The 6000-nt window shown below is 45.9% G+C and overlaps 1 protein-coding gene across 1 annotated transcript in view; it reads right to left on the bottom strand.

The window, feature by feature from the left end:
* Positions 1 to 1566: 1566 nt before the first annotated feature.
* Ccdc93 (coiled-coil domain containing 93) overlaps positions 1567 to 6000 on the bottom strand; it is a 77579-nt gene continuing 73145 nt past the window's right edge. The window contains exon 25 of the transcript XR_004946193.1: positions 1567 to 2203. The gene's annotated coding sequence lies outside the window, so the exon portion shown is untranslated. The remainder of the gene's footprint in view (positions 2204 to 6000) is intronic.

Here is a 6000-nt window from a genome sequence, read left to right as displayed (position 1 = left end):
TCTGTGAAATCCTGAGGACAGAGTCCGAATTGCCAGAACCCAAATGAAGCTGAACGCAGAAGCGTGTGTCTGTGATCCCAGCATTCCTATGACAACTGGGGGCAGAAAAAGGGGATCCCCAGAAGTTTTCAGGTCAGCTAGCCTGGGTTGTAAGACAGTGAGCAAGAACCTTTGCTCCAAACAAGACTGAAGGTGAGGATTAGCACCCAAGGTTGCCCTCTGACCTCCACATACTCTGTGCCAAATGTTCACCTACTCTCCCATACACATCACACACAAAGATGAAGGAAAAAAGTTAGCAAACATGGAAGAAAGTCCAAGAATAACATAGAAAGAGTGGGGACTGGGGATGTAGCTCAGTTGGTAGAGTGCTCTTCTATCATGCACAAGGTCCTGGGTTTGATACCCACTACCACATAAAACAAGTATAGTGCAACATGCCTGGTGATCCCACTCAGATGGAGGCAGGCAGATCAGAAGTTCAAGTCATCCTCAACTGTATAGGAAGTTTGTGGTGGTTTGTAAGAAAATGGCCCCCAAGGGAGTGGCACTATTAGGGGGTGTGGCCTTGTTGGAGGAAGTATGTCACTGTGGAGGCGGGCTTTGGGGTCTCTTATATGCTCAAGCCACGCCCAGTGAGACAGACCACTTCCTGTTGCCTGCTGATTAAGATGTAGGACTGTCAGCTCCAGCACCGTGTCTGCCTGTACGCCGCCATGTCCCACCATGATGATAATGGACTGAACCTTTGAACTGTAAGGCACCCCATTAAACCTTTTCTATTATAAGAGTTGCCGCAACCATGGTGTTTCTTCACAGCAATAGAAACCCTGCCTGAGACAAAGTTCAAGCCTGGGCTACATAAGTCCTTGTCTCATACACACACACACACACACACACACACACACACACACACACACATCTCGGGGAAAGCCTTCAGAAACTTTTGTCTCCGTCATATTTGTCAAGGAAACAGATTAGCTGGGCATGGTGGCGCACACCTTTAATCCCAGCACTCAGGAGGCAGAGGCAGCTGGATCTTTGAGTTTGAGGTCAGCCTGGGCTACAAAGCGAGTTCCAGGACAGCCAGGTTACACCGAGAAACCCTGTCTGGAAAACAAAAGAAAAGAAAAACAAAACAAAAACAAAAACAAACATATTAATGGGGGGAGGGGTGGTGTAGCTCAGTTGGTAGAATGTTCAACTCATACAAGACATCCTGGATTCAAACCCAGTTCTACATAAACTCTCTGCTCAAACTCACCAATGCTATATAGAGTTTGAGGCCAGTCTGGGATACATGAGACCCTGTCTCAATACCATTTATCTACCACCACCCTGAAAGAAAGAGGAGAGAGAGAGAGAGAGAGAGAGAGAGAGAGAGAGAGAGAGAGAGAGGAGGAAAGGAAGGAAGGAAGGAAGGAAGGAAGGAAGGAAGGAAGGAAGGAAGGAAGGAAGAAAGAAAGAAAGAAAGAAAGAGTGAGCAAGCAGATTAATGGAAGTGGAATCTTCTCCCATGATTTTTTTAAATGAAACCAAATTAAACTTCAAAAACTATTTATTTTTTAGTAGATAATGCATGTACATGGTACAAAATTCCAGAATACAAAAGACAAGTGGTGAAAAGTCATTCCCACCCTCTTCCAGGGGGCAACTGAGGTTGCCAGGCTACTGTGCCACTTCTCAGAGACACTGGGCACAGGCAAGCAGATGCATCACGAGCATATGTGTGAGTATATGTACACACACACATGCATACACACACCCACAATACGTGTATTTATCTCTGTTCCAAACACTAGCATTCCATGCATGTGCATACATGTTTCCTTACCCCACTTAGCCATGTGGCTCCAAGATCCGTAGACATTCCCTGGGATACATATTGCAGGTCTATTTTAACTATCTGCAAAAAGTTCCACTGTAGAGATGGGCCGAGATTTTTCACCTCTGTTCTGAATTAATGATAGTTTCTAACTCTTTGTTATTACAAATGTTGCTTTAATAAAAGTTTCTGTACATAAGAAAAGTTCCTAGACGTGGCACTGCTGGTTCAAAAGGCGGTCCGCTTGGATTTGTGATACACATGTTCAGTTGTCCTCCGAGGAGGAGGCTACAGGTTTTCAGCTCTGCCATCACCGGGCTGCTGCCCACAGCTGCACAGCACCTCCCATTTTCTTGGATTCATGTGGCTAAGATGCATCTACCACATTTGAAGGAAGAACATACTCATCATGATCCTCTCTGACAGTAATGTGCCCTCCCTGCCACAATACTGGACATCTCCAAAAGGTGATCTTGGTTAAAGGTTGGAAACTTCTAGAAAACTTTTTTCCATTCCAACCTTCAAGGTTAGTGACTAATGAACACATACCTTAGAGAACCTCTCTAATGCTGCAGACTAGAACTGCCAGCCTGTTTCAACCTGAGCAAGGATTAGGTTAAATCTTTATTTTGCTACTACAGGATGGATGTAAAGATACAATTTGGGGAGCCGACTTAACCAAGTGGGATGTTCTGACCATCTGAGGAAACACAACGAGGTATGCAAGGTCCCTGCTTTTGCTGCGCTTACACATTCCTAAGAGGGAAGATGTAGACCTTGCAAAGGACTGGGGACCTTGAACATCAACATGTGTCGTTAGGACAACAGGGATGTGGTGGGTGGACTGTGGATCAGGAGGCGAATGTAAAAGGGACCACACAGATGATCATGGAAAGCCACTACCTCAAGTCAGGGAGAGGACAGAGCCTAGTCAGAGGACATATGAGGAAAATATCCACAGAGGGTGAGCTCGGCCCAGCTAGGAAACTGATACAGGCTGATGAGGATACAGAAGGAGAAATTCCCCATGATGTAAATGCACTGCAGATGAGGTACTAAAACCCTGATCATGATCTTATACATTGTATTTATTCTGAGAGGACAGAAAACATGCATTACTTTTTTTTGTATGTACAAGTTCCTATAAGTGTATGGGGTGTGTGTATGTGCATGTGCATGTATATGCCTGTGCAAGTGAAGGCCAGAGGTCAACTCAGTTGTCTTCGGATTGCTTTCCGCCTGATTTTTATGAGACAGGTTTTCTCACTGAATCTGAAGCTTACCAGTTCAGCTTGTCTGGCTGGTCAGTGAGGCTCAGAGATCTTTCTGTCTCTGCCTGTCTAGTGCTGGGAATATAAGAGCAAGAGCACATTGCTGTGCTTGCCTTTTTATATGGATGCTGGGGATCCGAACTCAGGTCCTCATGCTTGCAAGGCAAGCACTTTACTGACTGAGCCATCTCCCTGGCTCTCCATTACTTTTTATGGACAACCTTGGCCTACTACCCCCTGCTGCTAGAAGGGAGAGCATGGCAGACTCTAAGATGCATCTCATAAGGCTCTTTCTCTGGCCACGCCCAGCTGCAAGAACAGACAGTAGCACCCATATTACTCTTCATTGTATTGCTCTGCATTAAGGTGTTCTTTTTCTTGGTGACCAACCCTGGCAATGACTCCATCACACAACACCTCCTTAACAGTTTTCTCAGAGCATATTTCAATTCAACCACCGGAACCTTCACAAGTCAAAGTCACTGTTAGAAGTTATTGCTAGGATGTCCAGTCCCCTTAAACCGACCATCCATCACCTGGAGAGCAGGTAGGCTAGAACCATGGAGGCAGGAGGAATGCAGAATGTACAGGCTGCAGGCCAGGCTGGGTGTCCCAGCTACCCCTTCAGGTAGTGTCTACTTTACTCAAGATAGACAAGCTGAGAGTCTGCCAAAGTGACAATCCATGGGAATGGCACTTTGTGAGGTAGTAAGAGGGCTGCTGGACATGTTTTCTGCCTGGACAGGCCCCTCCCTTTCAACAGTCTCCAGATGGATTCTGGAAAGCCCTGGGCCCTCAGGGAACCTCCTCAGCCTATTTCATGCTGGAATTACCCACAAAGGTGCTGTCTTACGCTTCAGGATGTCGGGAGCACATGTAGGACTTGCAAGTGCTGGCTTCTGAAGCCTAATTCAAAGAGTACTCAACCAACTCAGCCAACCCAGGACCTCCAAAACAATATAGGCTGGCCACTGCTCACGGTTGGCCACCAGAACCAGATGGAAAGACACTACTTTAGGTACCACATACTTTGAATGTAGGTCACAGAGAAATCGAGATAGATCCGAGCTAGAAGCTTCCTCCCTGCTGGCTAGCTTTCATGGTGGCAGATGTTGCTACACAGGCAGCTGGGGAGGAGGGCGTCATCAACAAACGCCTTACCCAGTTATGAACTGCAATTATAATACCAACCAGCCAGGCAAGATGTGAGCATTGGTGCAATATTGGCATGACTGTTAGGGGGTAACCAGCTGTATTTTGTTTAGATCTGTGGCCTGCTCCTAAGGAGGGAGTTCATACCTGGCACTATAGAGCTAGTAACATGAACCTCTCATCATCTGTATTAAGCCTTGTGGATTAAAAAATGGGACCAATTTCTCTCTACCAGGAGTGACCAACCTTTTGATATTATAACATGATACTGTCATCTACGAAGTTTACACAGAGTACACAGTATAATGGAGTTAAAAAAAACAATACAGAGAGGGAAAAGAACTACAATGTTTTAAATTACTTTACAATTTTGTGTTGGGCCACATTCACAGCAATCCTTGGCTACAGGGAGCCTGTGGTTGAACATGCCTACAACCATACCAAAGGTAACTCCCCAGAAACAATACCAAATAAAAGTTTCCCTTTCCAAAACCAATTATGGTTGTTTTAGATCAGTCATTCCATATCTCTCCCAGACATAGATAGTGGACTCCAGAAACCTTGAACCTCACCTGCTCCCATTGCCCTTCCTACACCTGGACAAACACTGACATTAGCCAGAGTTCTGGGTGAATGAGCTTCTTCTCAAGATAGACAGATGGATGATCCTCTCCTCTGAATTGGAATAGTTCTAACACAGTCAAAATGCTGTCTTCTTCCTCAAAGTCCTATTTTATTTTTATTAAATTCTTTATTATTTTACAAGTGTTTACTTTAGCTGAGACTTTTCACAATGCTCTCGTGACCATACAGGTCCCCGTGCAGGTAGGTGTGCCCATGGCTCACTAGGAAGTGTGTTGGCACAGGGGGGTGAACAGCTTTAGGTGTTGATGCTCCTACCCAGCTCAGTGACCCTGGTTCAGGATCCGATGATGCTATTAAGCCTGCCTGGGCTTTTCTTTTGGGTGGGAGACAGTCTTATGCAGGCTGGGCTGGTTTCCAGTCTGCTGTTTAGCCTAGGATAACCTTGATTTCCTGATCCTCCTGACTCTACTTCCTGAGAGCACATCACAAATGTGCCCTACCATGTCTGTTTTGGGTGATGTTAGGGATGGAACCTAGGCAGAACTCACCAACCGGGCCCCAACACCTCTTTCCTCATATATGTATGATTCATGCCTCTTAATCACAGATGTGAGGAAACAAAAAGTGAACAGTGCTTCTGTCACTGCCCAATGCTCCACCTGCCTCACATATTTATGCTTCTGTCAAATGGTCCCAACCTGCTGTTCAGATTAAATTCATGCAGGATGAAGCACAAACCTCACACTGGGGTTTACTGAGCATGACCCAGTTGCTAGGTTCCTGATTGCTGAGGGGAGTACTCTGCAATTGCTTCAGTCTGCTCATTTTCCAGGGCCTGAACCCAATGCTCTAGGGGCTATTAAAGGCCCTTCCTCCCAACTCAGCTAACATCCTATTCCTGCAGATCTAGCCCAAGTACTGTTTCCTCCACGGAGTCCTCATGCCCCTAAAACCTGCTTTTCCTCCATGCTCAGAGCCTGCTGTCTTTCCCCATGCCTGCCCTGACAGTACCAAACAGAATACACATCTTCACTTAGACCCTGACATCTGCAGTGCAGGAACATGGGATATGCCTCAAACAAGGCCCGGCTGGATATGGGAAGCTTCAATTTTTATTGAAGTGTCCTAAATGGAAGGTATGTCTGCAGTATTTCCATCAAGTGAACC

The sequence above is a fragment of the Onychomys torridus genome, chromosome 11 (genome assembly GCF_903995425.1).
Source record: "Onychomys torridus chromosome 11, mOncTor1.1, whole genome shotgun sequence".
Taxonomy (NCBI): Eukaryota; Metazoa; Chordata; class Mammalia; order Rodentia; family Cricetidae; genus Onychomys; species Onychomys torridus.
Note: the sequence above shows the minus strand (reverse complement) of the source record. Positions and strands in the feature narration are given on the sequence as shown.